We start from the raw sequence: 9,765 nt of genomic DNA on the forward strand, positions 1-9,765 counted from the left end.
ATATATATATATATATATATATGTATATGTATATATATATAATGTATGCATATAAACACACAAGCATACGTGTATGCATACATGCATACATACATACATACATACATACATACACACATACATACATACAAGGATATGTACATACATATGGTTTTAGAACAGATACACCATCCTTGCATGTCAAAAGAAATTACTTATAGAGTTTAGCATCTGAAAAAGTATCCAACCATAAAACATTGTCTTAGAAAACCTGCCCAATCCATGCCAGCATGGAAAAAAAGAGTACTTATAATAATGATGATGGTAATGATGATGAACGCTTACATTTTTTTATATTATAGTTGTATATTTATTCTGTACTTAATTATCTGTCTTAATGATTCGTGTACACATCTCCACTCCCAAAACCAAAAATTAATTGGAAATTAAAGTACATATATGTGAGGAGCTATATATCATAACCATATGTAAAAAAAATGATAAAGTAAATTGTTTTATCTTATAGGCGCAGGAGTGGCTGTGTGGTAAGTAGCTTGCTTACCAACCACATGGTTCTGGGTTCATTCCCACTGCGCAGCACCTTCTACTATAGCCTCGGGCCGACCAAAGCCTTGTGAGTTGATTTGGTAGACGGAAACTGAAAGAAGCCTGTCGTATATATGTATATGTATGTGTGTGTATATGTTTGTGCGTCTGTGTTTGTCCCCCCAGCATTGCTTGACAACCGATGCTGGTGTGTTTACGTACCTGTAATTTAGTGGTTCGGTAAAAGAGACCGATAGAATAAGTACTAGGCTTCCAAAGAATAAGTCCTGGGGTCGATTTGCTTGACTAAAAAGTGGTACTCCAGCATGGCCGCAGTCAAATGACTGAAACAAGTAAAAGAGTAAAGAGTAAAAGAGTATCACTGTTACATCACTGAAAACTGATTGTTTAGACTCACACATTCCAAATTAATACTTTTATTGAATTCAAATTCTGCTGAGGTCAACTTTGTCTTTCATTCTTTTGGGATCAATTAAAATAAGTACCATGTATAGAGCATCCATGTGAACGTCATGTCAAAAGCACCCATGCTGGCAACATGCAAAAGGAATCGTGCTGGTGCCATGTAAAGAGCACCTCGTACACTCTGTAAAATGGATGGTGTTAGGAAAGGTATCCAGCCATAGAAACCATGTCAAAACAGACAACTGGAGCCTGGTGCAGCCCTCTGGCATACTAGCTCCTGTCAAACTATTCAATCCATGCCAGCATAGAAAATGGTTGTTTATGATGATGATGATGATAATGATGAGCTCTGAGTTCAATGTAATTAACTCACTTACTCCCCTAAAATCGTTAGCCTTGTGCCAAAACCTGAAGCCATTATTTCTATTCTTAAGGCAGTAAGCTGGCAGAATTGTTAGCACTTTGCAAAAATGCTTAGTAGCATTTATTCTGATTCATTATGTTCTGAGTTCAAACACTGCTGAAGTCAACTTATCATTTTGGGTCAATACAGGATGGCTATAAAGTTACGCACTATCCTGCAATATATGAAATTGCTAATATTCTCATTTTTTTAAAATATCTCTTTTCACAACTGCTGATATTACTCACAAATCAATCCTCATTGGATGAAGGCAGATATTGAATAATTGTAATGGATTACCTACTTCATTGCTGTGGAGGCCCAATGGCCCAGTGGTTAGGGCAGCGGACTTGCGGTCAGAGGATTGTGCTTTCGATTCCCAAACCGGGCGTTGTGTGTGTTTATTGAGCAAAAACATACGCCATAGAAACCGGGAAACTGGGCCCATGAGCCTGATTAGGCTTTAAAAGGGTGCATAAATAAAAAAAAAAAAAACTTCATTGTTAATAAAGCATACTTGATATCTCCCATTGTGCATGACTTTGTGGCTATCCTGTAGAATAAAGTACCAATCAAGTACTACACCATAATGTTTGCATCTTTGCAAACATGTAACAGTGAATAACAGAATGATGTTAGGTCTCAGCTTACATCTTGACAATTGTTGTCCTTGTACTAAAATTTGAAGTGGCCTTTCTTCCAGTTTTACATTCTGAGTTCAAATGCCACCAAGGTTGATTTTGCCTTTCTGCCTTTTGGGTTAATGAAATAAGTACCTGCTGAATGCAAGAGTCAATGTAATTGATCGAGTCCACCCCACTAAAATTGCTGTCCTTGTGCCAAAATTTGAAATCCTTATTATTATTAAGGCAAGTTTTGACCTTTGAGTTAAAATTTTGCTGAGGTCAACTTTGCCTTTAATCTATTTAGAGTTGACAAAATAAACTATTAGACAAGTACTGTGGTTGATATAATCAACTTGCCCCTTGTCCCAAATTTCAGGCTTTGTGCCTATATTAGAAATAATAATTATTTTTATTATTATTCTTATTATTAAGGTGGTGAGCTGGCAGAATTGTTAGCAAGCCAGGCAAAATGCTTAGCAGTATTTCGTCTGCCACTACGCTCAGGGTTCAAATTCCACCAAGGTCAACTTTGCCTTTCATCCTTTCAGGATCAATAAATTAAGTACCAGTGAAACACTGGGGTCAATGTAATCAACTAGTCCCCATCCACAAAATTTGAAGGCCTTGGGCCTTCAATAGAAAGGATTACTATTAATACTATTATTATACTTATTATTATTATTATTATTCAGTAGTTTTATTTTTATAACGTGCTTTCACTTCATTACCGAGCGCAGCTCTGTGCGCCTTGGGTATGTGCTGTGGTTTGCTGTGGTGCTCTTATGTTTACTGTATTGAAAGTGTTTTGCGTAGGATGTGTGCAGTACCCAGTAGTGCAATTTTCTGTATGTTATATATATTTGTAAGTCCTGCTATTTTTGTTATGTATTTGTCTGAATATTTTTTTATTATACCTAAGGCACCTACTATGATAGGAATTGTTTCTGTTTTTAGATTCCACATTCGAGTTATCTCTATTTCCAGGTCTTTGTATTTTGAAAGTTTTTCCATTTCTTTTAGAGAAACGTTGTCATCTGCTGGTATTGATACATCAATTAGAAAGCATTTTTTTTATTATTATTATTATTATTATTATTATTATTACTACTAAGGTGGCGAGCAGACAGAATTGTTAGCATGTTGGATGAAATGCTTAGCAGAATTTCACCCATTGCTATGTTCTGAGTTCAAATTCCGCTGAGGTCGACTTTACCTTTCATCCTTTCAGGGTCGATAAAATAAGTACCAGTTGAACACTGGGGTTGATGTAATTGACTCATCACCTCCCCCAAAATTGCTGCTCTTGTGGAAAAATTTGAAACCAATATTATTATTATTATTATTATCATTATTATTATTATTATTATTATTATTGAAGGCAGCGAGCTGGCAGAATCGTTAGCATGTCAAGCGAAATGGTTAGCAGTATTTCACCTGTTTTTATGTTCTGAGTTCAAATTCCGTCGGGTCAAATTTGCCTTTCATCCTTTCCGGGTCGATAAATTAAGTGCCAGTTGCATACTGGGGACAATCTAATCGACTGGCCCCCCCTCCCCCAAAACTTAAGGCTTTGTGCCTATAGCAGAAAGGATTATTATTATTATTATTATTATTATTATTATTATGATTATTCATTAGCATTGTCTCAGCACCAGAGACAAGGGATTTTATTTTTGATTTGATTAGGTTGTGCCAAATATCTGTTCTGACCAAAATATATCTTTTTAATTTCTCCTAGAAATTTCTATAACTGAAATTAGGTTTCGTAAGGCAAAACAACAATCAAAGTACTTTTGTGTTAACAGGAGGAGTGAAGAGTTTATTGAATATGAAGAAGATATTTGTTGGTGGAAGGGGGGGAGAAGATGAGGAGCATGTCAACTGTTTCAAGCAATGTTTCACAGCAAAACTTATGCAAGTAAGGAGAGACTTGGGTAAAGATATTTCTTGGTGACCTAAATTTTCTTGTGGTAAAGGCATTGGTATTTTACAGACTGTGCCTATCTAATTACCAAACTATTCCTATTAGTATTTCTCTCTTTCTCTCTCTCTCTCTCTCTCTCTCTTACTTACTCATTCTTGTTCAAGTAATTCAATTTCTGTGTCAGTGTGTGAGTGTTGTGTGTTGTCACAGCTGGCCAACTCAAAAGATAAAGTGACTGGCCAACTGGAAAGATAGGCAGTTCTTATCCGGACAACACTACAACATTGCTGCAAATGTGTACCCAGTGAGGGACACCTTACACCGAATAGCTCAGTCTGCAACTGTAAACACTATGTAAGTCATCCCAACCAGCCTAATAAAACTGACAAGTGTTTTTCATTAGCTTACAGTATTTGGATAAACTCTTACTCCGATGTGTCATACCTTTTTTTTTTCTTTTTGAGACAGTAGAGTGTGATTTCAGGGAAATTTGACTGCTATTTCTAGAATGTCATATGATTGCAAAGAAACTCGTTTTATGGCTTACACAAAATTGCCTTTATTTCAATGGTAGAACATAAATCTTAATTTTGCTTTAAGACAAAAATTATGCTATGGCAAATTTAAATGGGTGGATCCAGGTATCTTGAGGTCCTGATATTGTTTTAAACTAGTGGTTCTCAACTAGGATCCTTACGACCCTTGGAGATCCATACAAGATTTTGTTGTTAAAATCTATGTGCAATGCATTGCTTATATTTCTACAATGCACCAAATATTTTAACTCTTTTTTTTTTTTTATAAAATTCCTAAGATTTTATTCTGAAAAATATAATATGATTGTTTTAAACATTGAACGGCTATGAGAGTCCAGCCAAGTAAAACTGAAATCAAAGAGGTCTATAGACGGTTGAGAACTGCTGTTTTAAACCAAATCTAAAAACATAAAACAAAAATGCAACAACATAATGTAAATTCACTCATGAATGGCATTGCTTTTTCAGCAACTAAACTGCACAAAATAACTCTGAAACCTAATGTAATAAACACCCATGAGCATGCTCTCAAACCTTGCAGACATTTGTTGTAGTTGCTGAATACAATGATGGATGATGATGAAAAAACATGATAAAAGAATATACAAGTACTAAAACTTTTCTATAATCATCATCATTGTTTTAATGTACACTTTTTCCATGCTTGCATGTGTCAAACAGAATTTGTTGAAGTAGATTTTTTTGCTGTTAGATGCCCTTCTTGTCATTAACTTGATCGATACTTTCTTTTATTGACCCAAAATGATCAGTTGACCTCAGCAGTGTTTGAACTCAGAACATAATGAATCAGAATAAATGCTACTAAGCATTTTGTCCAACATGCTAAAAATTCTGCCAGCTTACTGCCTTAAGAATAAAAATAATGGCTTCAGGTTTTGGCACAAGGCTAACAATTTTAGGGGAGTAGGTTAGTTAATTACATTGAACTGTGCTCATCATCATCACCATCATCATCATAAACAACCATTTTCCACTTCTGTAAGTGCAGGAATGAAATTTGTGTAGAGGGCACAAGCCCAGTTTGTAAGGAGGATGTTCAAGGCATATTCATTGCCCACCAAAAGTTTTAGGGGATGCACTCGCACCTTCTGCACCCTCTGCACCCCCTGTTCCTAAGCCTATGGCCAGTTTCCATGCAAGGTCATACTTCTCCATGTTTACACATGTACATGTTTTCACAGAAGATTACAAGTGAAGCAGACTGCCCATATGATTGTGACAGTTATTTACAACTATCACACAATGTCAAGGATACACACACACACACACACACACACACACACACATGTATACATGATGAACTTACCACACAGCCATACCTGCATCTACGGTAACCTCATCAAATATACATATGTGTGCGTGAGTTTGTTTGTGTTTAAGTCCTCTTGAAATCATGTGATATGAAGGGGACTGTTCTGCCATGGAGTATGGGTCTTCTTGAGAAGACCCATATTTCACAGCAGAAGAGTTAAGGTAGCTCCTGCCGGTGAAATGGTTTGACCTTCAAGAGTCCTGTACCGGTACCACATGAAAAACACTTGTGTTGTGCCACATAAAACCACCCAGCACCCTCTGTAGAGTGGTCAGCATTAGGAAGGGCATCCAGCCATTGAAACCATGCCAAATCAGACTAGAACCTGGTGCAGCTCTCCAGCTTACCAGTTCCAGTCACACTATCCAATTCATGTTAGAATGGAAAATGGATGTTAAATGATGATAATGATGATAATGATGATGATGATGATGATGATGATGATGAGCTTCTTTCAGTTTCTATCTACTAAATCCACTTTTGGTAGGCTTAGTGGATATCGTAGTAAACACTTGCCCAAGATACTGCACAGTGGGACTGAACTTGAAACTATGCAGTTGGAAAGCAAACAACTTAACTACAAAGCAACAGTTGCATGTTTGTAAGCATGTGAATAACAGAGTAATGTTAGGTCTCAGCTTACATCTTGACACGCCTACCTGCTTTCTGTAATGATCACTTTCTGTTACAATGTTGCTCTCAATTATGAATTCATATAAATAGTAAATGGGTTACTGGGATTCTAGTTCCTTTGCAAACCCAATTAACTTTATTCAAATTTTGTAACAGCAATATATCTGTTTCTCAATTACTTTTATCCACAATGAAGTTCCTGAATTGCCACCCATTTATCTTTTTCAGTTTTTACTTTCATCATTCAGTCACTTTTTAACATCATTGCCTCTGCCTAGCTCTTCACTTTCCAGTGGTTCATTTTTTAAATTCTATAATGTGTATACATAATGCATAGAAAATTCTATAATGTATAGAAAAAAAATAAGTTGTCTATATAGTCCCTACATGGTTTACAGTAGTTCATTATATCCTTTAAGTGTGCATTGCTGGTTAAAATTTAAATTGTCTACCCTATCTTCTGTAATTTGGATAAAGGTACAGTAATAAAAAAGTTTCTTTGTGACAAAAAAGATAATAACACTCACCTAAAATAGTTTATCTTAAGAGAGCAGTAAAGCAATATGCATAACATGAATGATTTACAGTACTGGTAGGATATATTGTATTACTATAGTAATGGAGTATGTGCAGAATCACTGAATTGATAGCTTGTACACAATGAGCACAGAGCACTTCAAAATGCTAGTCTCACAATATACACCACTATCACTACAACCATTTTGCTACCATATTTCTATTGAAATATACAGCCTTTGTTTCAAATCATTTTGAAAATAATTAATGATATAGTAAAATAACTTTGTCCATATTAAGATGGTGTTTACAACATAAAAATTAACATGGAATTTTAATGAAAGGTTTTAATGTAGAATACAAAACAGGGAGTTTGTATCATGGAACCAATGGTAGTCTCAGGTAGTTTGGTATCAAAAGGGTAAATTTAATCCAGCTCTTGTTAAAGTGCAGGAAACAGAAATGATAAAATATAACTTGTCTAAAATATCATTAAACAATGACGATGATGCTGATGCTGATATAAAAATGAATGTATATCATGCAATAAACCTACTGATTATATTATATTATATTATGTTATGGTATATTGGAAAGCCCCCGGGCCATCAGGAATCACCGCAGAAATGCTCAAAATATCTGGCGGTGTCAGCTACAGCCTAGTCACCTGTATAGTTAACCAGGTGATACATGAAGGAGTCATACCCAATGACTGGTGTAGCAGCACCATAGTCAACTGCTACAAAGGTAAAGGTGACACTTTAGACACAAACAATTACAGAGGTATCAAGTTGTTGGACCAGGTAATGAAGGTCACGGAGAGGGTCATAGCCCAACTAATTAGGGAGAGAGTCAGTTTAGATGAGATGCAGTTTGGGTTCGTGCCAGGCAAAAGCACCACTGATGCTACATTTCTGGTAAGACAGCTGCAGGAGAAATACCTAGCCAAAGATAAACCTCTGTACCTGGCTTTCGTTGACATGGAGAAAACCTTTGACAGGGTCCCCTGATCCCTTATCTGGTGGTTAATGAGGAAACTAGAGATAGATGAATGGTTAGTGAGAGTTGTGCAAGTCATGTAAAGGGATGCTGTCAGTAAGGTGAGGGTTGGCAATGAGTACAATGAAGAATTCTGGGTAGAGGTAGGGGTCCACCAAGGATCAGTCTTCAGCCCCCTTTTATTCATCATAGTCCTCCAGGCAATAACAGAGGAATTCAAGACAGGTTGCTCCTGGGAGCTCCTCTATGCTGATGACCTTGCTCTAATTGCTGAGTCATTATCAGAACTAGAGGAAAAGTTTCAGGTGTGGAAGCAAGGATTAGAATCAAAGGGCCTTACTTAGAGTCAACCTAGCTAAAACCAAAGTCTTAATAAGTAGGAAAGCAGACAAACCACAAATCCCTTCAGGTAGATGGCCCTGCTCGATCTGTAGAAAAGGTGTAGGTAGAAACTCCATATGATGTACTCCATAAGATGTGTAAGCTATGGACACATAAGAGGTGCAGCATTATCAAAGGAAGGCTAACTGGGAAGATAGTTTTTTGTATGTGGCAAATGCTCTGGTGCTATAAACACTGAAAATGTGCAGAGAACAGCTTCTGTCACATTCCAGGGAGAAAAACTAGAAGTAGTTGATAGCTTCCATTACCTAGGTGACCAAGTCAGTAGCAGGTGTGGATGCTCTGAAAGTGTAGCTGCTAGAATAAGAATAGCCTGGGTAAAGTTCAGAGAGCTCCTACCTCTGCTGGTGACAAAGGGCCTCTCACTCAGAGTAAAAGGTAAACTGTATGATGCATGTGTGCAAACAGCCATGCTACATGGCAGTAAAACATGGGCTGTGACTGCTGAGGACATGCGTAAGCTTGCAAGGAATGAAGCCAGTATAATTTACTGGATGTGTAATGTCAGTGTGCATACACGACAGAGTGTAAGCGCTCTGAGAGAAAAGTTGGATTTAAGAAGCATCAGATGTGGTGCACAAGAGAGACAACTGCACTGGTATGGTCTTGTGTTGTGAATGAATGAGGACAGCTGTGTGAAAAAGTGTCACACCCTAGCAGTTGAGGGAACCTGTGGAAGAGGTAGACATTGGGCCTTACCAAGGCAATGACTAGTGACTGGGACCTTTGGAGATATGCTGTGCTTGAGAAGACCCCACAAGCCAAGTGAGACCATAGCCCATGGCCTATGCCAGTGGGTGTAACCAGCCCATTTATGAACACCCATCATTCATTGGACAATAAACCTTGCTTGTGAAGACCTATTGAAGCAAGTGAAATCAAAATCAAAATTGCTGATATGGCCGATGACAGTACTGCCTGATTGGCACTCGTGCCAGTGGAATGTTGACAGCACATCCAAACATGAGGCATAGCTGGCCCACTTATGAGTACCCCTCATTCACTGGACAATGAACTTTGCTTGCAAAGATGTATTGAGACAAGTGTAAACAAATCAAAATCACTGGGGTGGCCAATGACAGAACTGCCTGATTGGCACTCATGCCAATGGAACGTTAAAAACACATCCGAGTGTGATCGTTGCCAGGGCCACAGATTGGCTCCCATGCTGGTGACACGTGAAAAGCACCATCCGAGTGTGATTGTTGCCAGCGTTGCCTTACAGGCACATGAAAAACAGCATTTGAGCGTGGTCATTACCAGTGCTGCCGGACTGGCTCTCATGCAGGTAGCACGTAAAAACACCTTTTGATCGTGGTCTTTGCCAGAACTGTCTGACTGGCCCTTGTGCTGGTGGCATGTAAAAGCACCCACTACACTCTCAGAGTGGTTAGCGTTAGGAAGGGCATCCAGCTGGAGAAACTTTGCCAGATCAGATTGAG

At 37.8% G+C, this 9,765-nt stretch overlaps 1 protein-coding gene across 1 annotated transcript in view; it reads right to left on the bottom strand.

The window, feature by feature from the left end:
• The window catches only part of LOC106874649 (protein FAM135A), a 303,488-nt gene that overhangs the window by 261,574 nt on the left and 32,149 nt on the right, over window positions 1-9,765 (bottom strand). The gene's annotated exons all lie outside the window — the stretch shown is intronic.

Source organism: Octopus bimaculoides, chromosome 7 (genome assembly GCF_001194135.2).
Source record: "Octopus bimaculoides isolate UCB-OBI-ISO-001 chromosome 7, ASM119413v2, whole genome shotgun sequence".
Lineage (NCBI taxonomy): Eukaryota > Metazoa > Mollusca > Cephalopoda > Octopoda > Octopodidae > Octopus > Octopus bimaculoides.